Below are 10,000 nucleotides of genomic sequence, written 5' to 3' on the forward strand. Positions count from 1 at the left end.
CTGCCGGTTTGCGCGGAGCCCCCCCTTCCCGCCGTTGCCTCTTGCCGCTACCCCCGCCCCCCCCCCGCTGCCGGTTTGCGCGGAGCCCCCCCTTCCCGCCGTTGCCTCTTGCCGCTACCCCCGCCCCCCCCCCGCTGCCGGTTTGCGCGGAGCCCCCCCTTCCCGCCGTTGCCTCTTGCCGCTACCCCCGCCCCCCCCCCGCTGCCGGTTTGCGCGGAGGCCCCCCTTCCCGCCGTTGCCTCTTGCCGTTACCCCCGCCCCCCCCCCGCTGCCGGTTTGCGCGGAGCGCCCCCGCCTGCCGTTGCCTCTCGCCGCGGCCACCACCGCCCCCTCCACACCCCCGGGCCCCCGTTACCGGTTTGCGCGGAGCCCCCCCTCCCGACGTTGCCTCTTGCCGCTGCTGCCACCCCCAGCTCCCCACACCCCCCGGCTCCCGTTAGCGGTTTGCGCGGAGCCCCCCCTTCCCGCCGTTGCCTCTTGCCGCTACCCCCGCCCCCCCCCCCCGCTGCCGGTTTGCGCGGAGCCCCCCCGCCTGCCGTTGCCTCTTGCCGCGGCCGCCACCGCCCCCCCCCACACCCCCCGGCCCCCGTTACCGGTTTGCGCGGAGCCCCCCCTCCCGACGTTGCCTCTTGCCGCTGCTGCCACCCCCAGCTCCCCACACCCCCCGGCTCCCGTTAGCGGTTTGCGCGGAGCCCCCCCTTCCCCCCTTCGCGGGCTGCCGCTTCCCTCCCGGGCTGCCCGGCTGCTCTCTAACCCCTGCGACCGAGGCGGCGCTGTTAGGGCGGCCGTGCCGGTGCCCCTTGCCGCAGCTAGCCTCTCGCCGCTGCCCCTCCCGTCCGTCGTCCCCCGTCCCCAAAAACTTGCTGCTCTCCACGCTGGAGCCTGCACGGGGGAGGTTGCGCTCCGCTCCTCCGGCCCTAAAGCCGCCCTCGCCCGCCCCCCGGCTTGCCGCTTGGCTCGGCTGCCCGCCCGCCCGCTAATCCCCCCAACGCCCCCACCCCAAAAACACCCCAGCCCTACCGCATGCCGCTCCCCCTCTCCCCGCTCTCGCTGACCGCTGCCACCCCCCCCCCACCCCTCCCCCCCGAAACAAACCCCCCAGCCCTACCGCATGCCGCTCCCCCTCTCTCCCTAGCCTGCCCCCCCCGCCGTCGCTTGCTGCCGCCGCCGCCGCCGCCGCCGCCGCCGCCGCCGGGACCCGCCTCGGTCTGGTGGCGCGCGCTCGGAGATCCCCGGCTACCCGTCCGTCCGTCCCTCCCTCCCGCCCCGCCCCGGGGGAGGGCCCGGGGCAGCGCGGGCAGGCGGGGAGCAAAAAAAGGCGCGGGCGCCAAAAAACGTCGGGGTCCCGGGGTGGCGGAGGGGGGCGGCGGCGGGGGGCGGCGGCGGGTACACGGCGCCGGGTCCAGGGCGCCGGGTCCAGCCCGTCCCGGGGCGGGGACAGGTGGTGTCGTCCGTCCCCGCCCCCGTAACCTGCTCTGAAGCATCCGCTTCCCGCCGCGGTTCGCCCTCCACCCCCCCGCCGCACACGCAGCTGCCGCTTCCCGCCGCCTCTGCCCCCCGCCCCGGGATCAACCACCCGCCGGGTCCAGCCGGTCCCGGTCCCGGGAACCTGCTCCCGGGGCCAGCCGGAGCCACGCCCCCTCCTCTGACGCTTCCAGCTGCCGCCTCCCCTCCCACCCCCCAAACTCACACTGGCCCTCGCCGGCCCGCCCACCCGCCTACCTGCTTGCCCGCCGCCGCTGGGTGGCGTGCCGGACACTCTCGCACACAGGTACACAGACAGGGACACAGGGACACAGGCACTCAGGCACACAGGGACACAGGGACACAGGGACACAAGGACACAGGGACACAGGCACTCAGGCACTCAGGCACTCAGGGACACAGGGACACAGGGACACAGGCACTCAGGCACTCAGGGACACAGGGACACAGGGACACAGGGACACAGGGACACAGGGACACAGGCACTCAGGCACACAGGGACACAGGTGGCGGGCCGGAGGCCTCTCTCCACTGTGTGGCAGGGGTCCAAGAGCCAACCCAGCCCAACCCAGAGGGTCTTTTGCACCTCTCTAGAGGCCACCCAGAGACCCCAGGCCGCAGCAGAAGCCTCCCCCGCATGCTCTGCAGGCTTCCGACCCACCCCAGGCCGCACCAGAAGCCTCCCCCGCAAGCTCTGCAGGCTTCCGACCCACCCCAGGCCGCAGCAGAAGCCTCTCCCGCACGCTCTGCAGGCTTCTCAGCCACCCCAGGCCGCAGCAGAAGCCTCTCCCGCACGCTCTGCAGGCTTCTCAGCCACCCCAGGCCGCACCAGAAGCCTCCCCCGCACGCTCTGCAGGCTTCTCAGCCACCCCAGGCCGCACCAGAAGCCTCTCCCGCACGCTCTTCAGGCTTCTCAGCCACCCCAGGCCGCACCAGAAGCCTCCCCCGCACGCTCTGCAGGCTTCTCAGCCACCCCAGGCCGCACCAGAAGCCTCCCCCGCACGCTCTGCAGGCTTCTCAGCCACCCCAGGCCGCACCAGAAGCCTCCCCCGCACGCTCTGCAGGCTTCCCACCCACCCCAGGCCGCAGCAGAAGCCTCTCCCGCACGCCCTGCAGGCTTCTCAGCCACCCCAGGCCGCAGCAGAAGCCTCTCCCGCACGCTCTGCAGGCTTCTCAGCCACCCCAGGCCGCAGCAGAAGCCTCTCCCGCACGCTCTGCAGGCTTCTCAGCCACCCCAGGCCGCAGCAGAAGCCTCTCCCGCACGCTCTGCAGGCTTCTCAGCCACCCCAGGCCGCACCAGAAGCCTCTCCCGCACGCTCTGCAGGCTTCTCAGCCACCCCAGGCCGCACCAGAAGCCTCTCCCGCACGCTCTGCAGGCTTCTCAGCCACCCCAGGCCGCAGCAGAAGCCTCTCCCGCACGCTCTGCAGGCTTCTCAGCCACCCCAGGCCCCAACAGAAGCCTCTCCCGCACGCTCTGCAGGCTTCCGACCCACCCCAGGCCGCAGCAGAAGCCTCTCCCGCACGCTCTGCAGGCTTCCGTCCCACCCCAGGCCGCAGCAGAAGCCTCCCCCGCACGCTCTGCAGGCTTCTCAGCCACCCCAGGCCGCACCAGAAGCCTCCCCCGCACGCTCTGCAGGCTTCTCAGCCACCCCAGGCCGCAGCAGAAGCCTCCCCCGCACGCTCTGCAGGCTTCTCAGCCACCCCAGGCCGCAGCAGAAGCCTCCCCCGCACGCTCTGCAGGCTTCTCAGCCACCCCAGGCCGCAGCAGAAGCCTCTCCCGCACGCTCTGCAGGCTTCTCAGCCACCCCAGGCCGCACCAGAAGCCTCCCCCGCACGCTCTGCAGGCTTCTCAGCCACCCCAGGCCGCACCAGAAGCCTCTCCCGCACGCTCTTCAGGCTTCTCAGCCACCCCAGGCCGCACCAGAAGCCTCCCCCGCACGCTCTGCAGGCTTCTCAGCCACCCCAGGCCGCACCAGAAGCCTCTCCCGCACGCTCTGCAGGCTTCTCAGCCACCCCAGGCCGCACCAGAAGCCTCCCCCGCACGCTCTGCAGGCTTCCCACCCACCCCAGGCCGCAGCAGAAGCCTCTCCCCGCACGCCCTGCAGGCTTCTCAGCCACCCCAGGCCGCAGCAGAAGCCTCTCCCGCACGCTCTGCAGGCTTCTCAGCCACCCCAGGCCGCAGCAGAAGCCTCTCCCGCACGCTCTGCAGGCTTCTCAGCCACCCCAGGCCGCAGCAGAAGCCTCTCCCGCACGCTCTGCAGGCTTCTCAGCCACCCCAGGCCGCACCAGAAGCCTCTCCCGCACGCTCTGCAGGCTTCTCAGCCACCCCAGGCCGCACCAGAAGCCTCTCCCGCACGCTCTGCAGGCTTCTCAGCCACCCCAGGCCGCAGCAGAAGCCTCTCCCGCACGCTCTGCAGGCTTCTCAGCCACCCCAGGCCCCAACAGAAGCCTCTCCCGCACGCTCTGCAGGCTTCCGACCCACCCCAGGCCGCAGCAGAAGCCTCTCCCGCACGCTCTGCAGGCTTCTCAGCCACCCCAGGCCGCAGCAGAAGCCTCCCCCGCACGCTCTGCAGGCTTCTCAGCCACCCCAGGCCGCACCAGAAGCCTCCCCCGCACGCTCTGCAGGCTTCTCAGCCACCCCAGGCCCCAACAGAAGCCTCTCCCGCACGCTCTGCAGGCCTCCGACCCACCCCAGGCCGCACCAGAAGCCTCCCCCGCACGCTCTGTAGGCTTCTGACCCACCCCAGGCCCCAACAGAAGCCTCCCCCGCACGCTCTGCAGGCTTCTCAGCCACCCCAGGCCGCAGCAGAAGCCTCTCCCGCACGCTCTGCAGGCTTCTCAGCCACCCCAGGCCTCAGCAGAAGCCTCTCCCGCACGCTCTGCAGGCTTCTCAGCCACCCCAGGCCGCAGCAGAAGCCTCTCCCGCACGCTCTGCAGGCTTCTCAGCCACCCCAGGCCGCACCAGAAGCCTCTCCCGCACGCTCTGCAGGCTTCCGACCCACCCCAGGCCGCACCAGAAGCCTCCCCCGCACGCTCTGCAGGCTTCTCCGCCACCACAGGCCGCACCAGAGGATCTTTTGCACCTCTCTGGACGCCACCCAGAGACTCCAGGCCGCACCAGAGGCCCCCCCCCCAACCATTTACAGGCTGCAGTGCCAGCCTAGGCCCCGCTGGCAGCCTCCCTTGTCTGCTTTGGAAGGCCTCCCATCCACTCCAGACCTGCCTGGAGGCCTCCCTCGACTGCTCCCGGGGCCCTCGAAGCCACCCTAGGCCTTTCTGGAGGACCTGCTCGACCGCTCGGGCGGCTTCTGACGCACCCTCGGCCATCCGGCGCCCAGCAGCTCCCAGGGCCAGGCACCGGCCTCCCCCTCCGGCCGCCCCTGGGGCCGGGGGTGGCTCGGACTCGGCGCCCCCAACGTGTCGTCCCGTCCCCCCCCGCCCCGCACCGCCGAACATTCGCTGCAGCCGAGGGCTTGCCGCTCGACGCCTACCCCACCCGCCCAGCCCCCCGCTGCGGCCCGGCGCTGCCCCGGCCGCTGCGCCCCGCCTCTCCTCGCTCCCCCCACCCGGCAACCGGCCGCCGGGCACGGCAAGTCCCAGGGCAGGGAACAGGTGCTGCCGGGACCCCGTGCTGGCTGCCGGCTTCCCGGGGCTGCCCCGGGCACGGACAGGTCGCCCCCCCGCCCCGGCGAATGTTCACCGAACCGGCTGCCGGCTGCCTTCGAGCACCCCCCGCCCCCCGCCACTATCGTCCCCCCCGCCCCCCCTCCGCCTCCGCTGCCGCTTCTCCCCGCACCGCCTCCACTGCCTCCCCCCGCCGCCAGCGAACGAGTCGCCGGATCCGTAGGGTGCCGGGAGCCCGAACGGCGAGCGGCTCCGGCTGCTGCCGGGACCGCGGGGCTTCGAGCCGGTCCGGCCGCGGCCGGGATCCGGGGCCGGACGATGGCTTCCCGGGCCGGTCCCGGTCGCCTCCCGGGTGACGTTCACCGAAGCGGCTGACGGCTGTCTTCGAGCCCCCCCCCTCCGCCTCCGCTGCCGCTTCTGCCCGCACCCCCTCCACTGCCTCCCCCCGCCGCCGGCGAACGAGTCGGCGGATCTGTAGGGTGCCGGGAGCCCGAACGGCGAGCGGCTCCGGCTGCTGCCGGGACCGCGGGGATTCGAGCCGCTCCGGCCGCGGCCGGGACCCCGTGCCGGAAGCCGGCATCCCGGGACGGCCCCGGGACGGCCCCGGTCGCCGGCCGGGTGACGTTCAGCGAAGCGGCTGCCGCCAGTCTTTGGGCCTCCCCCGTGCCGGGGCCGCGGGGATTCGAGCCGGTCCGGCCGCGGCCGGGATCCCGGGCCGGACGATGGCTTCCCGGGCCAGTCCCGGTCGCCTCCCGGGTGACGTTCACCGAAGCGGCTGCCGGCTGTCTTCGAGCCCCCCCCCCCCCTCCGCCTCCGCTGCCGCTTCTGCCCGCACCCCCTCCACTGCCTCCCCCCGCCGCCGGCGAACGAGTCGCCGGATCTGTAGGGTGCCGGGAGCCCGAACGGCGAGCGGCTCCGGCTGCTGCCGGGACCGCGGGGATTCGAGCCGGTCCGGCCGCGGCCGGGACCCCGTGCCGGAAGCCGGCATCCCCGGACAGCCCCGGGACGGCCCCGGTCGCCGGCCGGGTGACGTTCACCGAAGCGGCTGCCGGCTGTCTTCGAGCCCCCCCCCCTCCGCCTCCGCTGCCGCTTCTGCCCGCACCCCCTCCACTGCCTCCCCCCGCCGCCCGCGAACGAGTCGCCGGATCTGTAGGGTGCCGGGAGCCCGAACGGCGAGCGGCTCCGGCTGCTGCCGGGACCGCGGGGATTCGAGCCGCTCCGGCCGCGGCCGGGACCCCGTGCCGGAAGCCGGCATCCCGGGACGGCCCCGGGACGGCCCCGGTCGCCGGCCGGGTGACGTTCAGCGAAGCGGCTGCCGCCAGTCTTTGGGCCTCCCCCGTGCCGGGGCCGCGGGGATTCGAGCCGGTCCGGCCGCGGCCGGGATCCCGGGCCGGACGATGGCTTCCCGGGCCGGTCCCGGTCGCCTCCCGGGTGACGTTCACCGAAGCGGCTGACGGCTGTCTTCGAGCCCCCCCCCCCCTCCGCCTCCGTGGCCGCTTCTGCCCGCACCCCCTCCACTGCCTCCCCCCGCCGCCGGCGAACGAGTCGGCGGATCCGTAGGGTGCCGGGAGCCCGAACGGCGAGCGGCTCCGGCTGCTGCCGGGACCGCGGGGCTTCGAGCCGCTCCGGCCGCGGCCGGGACCCCGTGCCGGAAGCCGGCATCCCGGGACGGCCCCGGGACGGCCCCGGTCGCCGGCCGGGTGACGTTCACCGAAGCGGCTGCCGGCTGTCTTCGAGCCCCCCCCCCCCTCCGCCTCCGCTGCCGCTTCTCCCCGCACCCCCTCCACTGCCTCCCCCCGCCGCCGGCGAACGAGTAGGCGGATCCATACCGTCCCGAGAGCCCGAGGCGGCGGCACCCAGTGCGGGTCCGGCCGAGGCCGGGACCCCGTGCCTGTCGCAGGCTTCCCGGGACGGCCCCGGAACGGCCGCGGTCGCCGGCCGGGTGACGTTCTCCGAAGCGGCTGCCGGCTGTCTTCGAGCCCCCCCCCCCCCTCCGCCTCCGCTGCCGCTTCTGCCCGCACCTCCTTCACTGCCTCCCCCCGCCGCCGGCGAACGAGTCGGCGGATCCGTAGGGTGCCGGGAGCCCGAACGGCGAGCGGCTCCGGCTGCTGCCGGGACCGCGGGGATTCGAGCCGCTCCGGCCGCGGCCGGGACCCCGTGCCGGATGCCGGCATCCCGGGACGGCCCCGGGACGGCCCCGGTCGCCGGCCGGGTGACGTTCAGCGAAGCGGCTGCCGCCAGTCTTTGGGCCTCCCCCGTGCCGGGGCCGCGGGGCTTCGAGTCGGTCCGGCCGCGGCTGGGACCCCGTGCCTGTCGCAGGCTTCCCGGGACGGCCCCGGAACGGCCGCGGTCGCCGGCCGGGTGACGTTCACCGAGGCGACTGCCGGCTGTCTTCGAGCCCCCCCCCCCCCTGCCGGAGCCGCGGGGATACGAGCCGGTCCGGCCGCGGCCGGGACCCCGTGCCGGAAGCCGGCATCCCGGGACGGCCCCGGGACGGCCCCGATCGCCTCCTGGGTGACGTTCACCGAAGCGGCTGCCGGCTGTCTTCGAGCCCCCCCCCCTCCGCCTCCGCTGCCGCTTCTCCCCGCACCCCCTCCACTGCCTCCCCCCGCCGCCCGCGAACGAGTCGCCGGATCTGTAGGGGGCCGGGAGCCCGAGGCGGCGAGCGGCTCCGGCTGCTGCCGGGACCGCGAGGCTTCGAGCCGGTCCGGCCGCGGCCGGGATCTCGTGCCGAACGTCGTCTTCCCGGGACGGTCCCGGGAGGGCCCCAGTCTCCTCCCGGGTGACGTTCACCGAAGCGGCTGCCGGCTGTCTTCGAGCCCCCACCCCTGCCGTGGCCGCGGGGATTCGCCCCGGTCCGGCAGCTGACGGTTCCCTGTGTCGGACGCCGGCTTCCCGGGACTGCCCCGGGACAGCCCCGGTCGCCTCCCGGGTGACGTTCACCGAAGCTGCTGCCGCCTGTCTTTGTCCCCCCCCCCCGTGCTCTCCCTCAGGCGGGAGGTAGACGTGCTCTCCCTCGGCGAGTAGACGTGCTCTCTCTCGGCGAGTAGACGTGCTCTCCCTCGGCGAGTAGACGTGCTCTCCCTCGGCGAGTAGACGTGCTCTCCCTCGGCGAGTAGACGTGCTCTCCCTGGGCGAGTAGACGTGCTCTCCCTGGGCGAGTAGACGTGCTCTCCCTCGGCGAGTAGACGTGCTCTCCCTCGGCGAGTAGACGTGCTCTCCCTGGGCGAGTAGACGTGCTCTCCCTGGGCGAGTAGACGTGCTCTCCCTGGGCGAGTAGACGTGCTCTCCCTGGGCGAGTAGACGTGCTCTCCCTGGGCGAGTAGACGTGCTCTCCCTGGGCGAGTAGACGTGCTCTCCCTGGGCGAGTAGACGTGCTCTCCCTGGGCGAGTAGACGTGCTCTCCCTGGGCGAGTAGACGTGCTCTCCCTGGGCGAGTAGACGTGCTCTCCCTCGGCGAGTAGACGTGCTCTCCCTCGGCGAGTAGACGTGCTCTCCCTCGGCGAGTAGACGTGCTCTCCGCGGAGATCGCGCTTGTCGCCAAGGGGTCGCTGTTGCGCTCTGCCTCCGCCTACGTCATCGTACAAGCCGGCGTGATTTCTGCGACCTGCCGCTGGGCGGAGGTCGGCTGGTTGTGCGCTCGCGGAGCTGACGGCCCTCCAGTTCCGTATATGAGGGAACAAGCGACGCCGAGCACTCCCAGGGCAGCGCTGCCGAGCGGCTGCTCCAAGCCACCCGCCAGGCGGCTGGGCAGGGGTCCGTCTGGCTTCTCGGTGGCTTTCGCCCGGGTCAGAGAGGGGACCCGCGGGGCCGAACAAAGGCGCGGCGGTTTGGAGCGGCCGCTGGCGCACCCTCAGCGGTGTTGGATGGGTTTCGCTCGTCCGTGAGCCGGAGCCCAGCCCGGGCTCGGCAACGAAAGCGGGGAAAAGAAAAAAAGTTGACGAGTGGCTGGCGCCGGCCACTGCCGAAGTGTGGAACCCCCGAAGCGAAGTTTGCCCGGTGGGGCACGGGGGCAGAGAAAGCCGGGGAGACGTGGTGCCGGCGTCGGTCCCACCAAGAATGGAAAGCAAGCCCGTCCAGGCACGGCGAGAGAGAGCCCGGTAAGGGGCAGAGAGAGTTCCCAGCACTGGACCCTCTTCACGGGGGTTCCCCCCCATGGCCAAAGCCGCAGCCCGCGGGGGCACGGCATCTAAGGGAAAAGCCAGCGGCGGTGACTGGCCACTCGTATGCTATGGAGCCCGGCATGGGGGGAGGAGGGCAAGCCGGTGCCCCAGCACGGCTTCCTCCTGGCTCCAGAGGGGCGCCCCGTGATGGAGATGTAACTCGGTGCAGCTTGAGGGAAAATGCAAGCCCACATTTCGGGGAGGCAGAGGTGCCCTGTGAGCCGGTGCGGCCCGGTGCAGCTTGCCCCCCCCCCCATCTCTGGAGGGCGCCCCGTTTGCTCCTCCGGCGTGTTGCCCGCACGCCGAGCCCCGTGCCTGCTGGCTGCTGCCGAGGGCGGTGGCGGGTGCGCGTGGCTGTGTCTGTCCCAGAAGAGCGAGGCCGTGGGGCCTCCGCTGGCTTCCTTTCCTTCTGTCCTTGTTGATCGATGAGGCCTTTCGGGTCGCGTCGGAAAGGGCCCCCGGCCGGCAGGGCAAGGGCGGTCTTCCTTTCCACTTCGCTTCCCGTCGCGTGTGAGGTGTCGTCCTCGTTCCCCCAGCCCCGAGCGGCTCGAGCGGGGGGCAGCCGTGGCGTTAGCGGCCCGGCGCGTGCCTTGCCGCATCCTCCCCTTTCCACCTCCCCCCCGGCGCTGGGGCAGGGTTCGGGGACCGGTCTACCGCAACCGGCTTTGTGACTGCTGCGTGGCCCCGTGAGTTTTCAGGTGTCCTAAAACGCGTGAGGCGCCGGTGTC

Source organism: Melanerpes formicivorus, unplaced genomic scaffold (assembly GCF_026170545.1).
Source record: "Melanerpes formicivorus ecotype bairdi unplaced genomic scaffold, bMelFor1.0.p_v2 SCAF_262, whole genome shotgun sequence".
Lineage (NCBI taxonomy): Eukaryota > Metazoa > Chordata > Aves > Piciformes > Picidae > Melanerpes > Melanerpes formicivorus.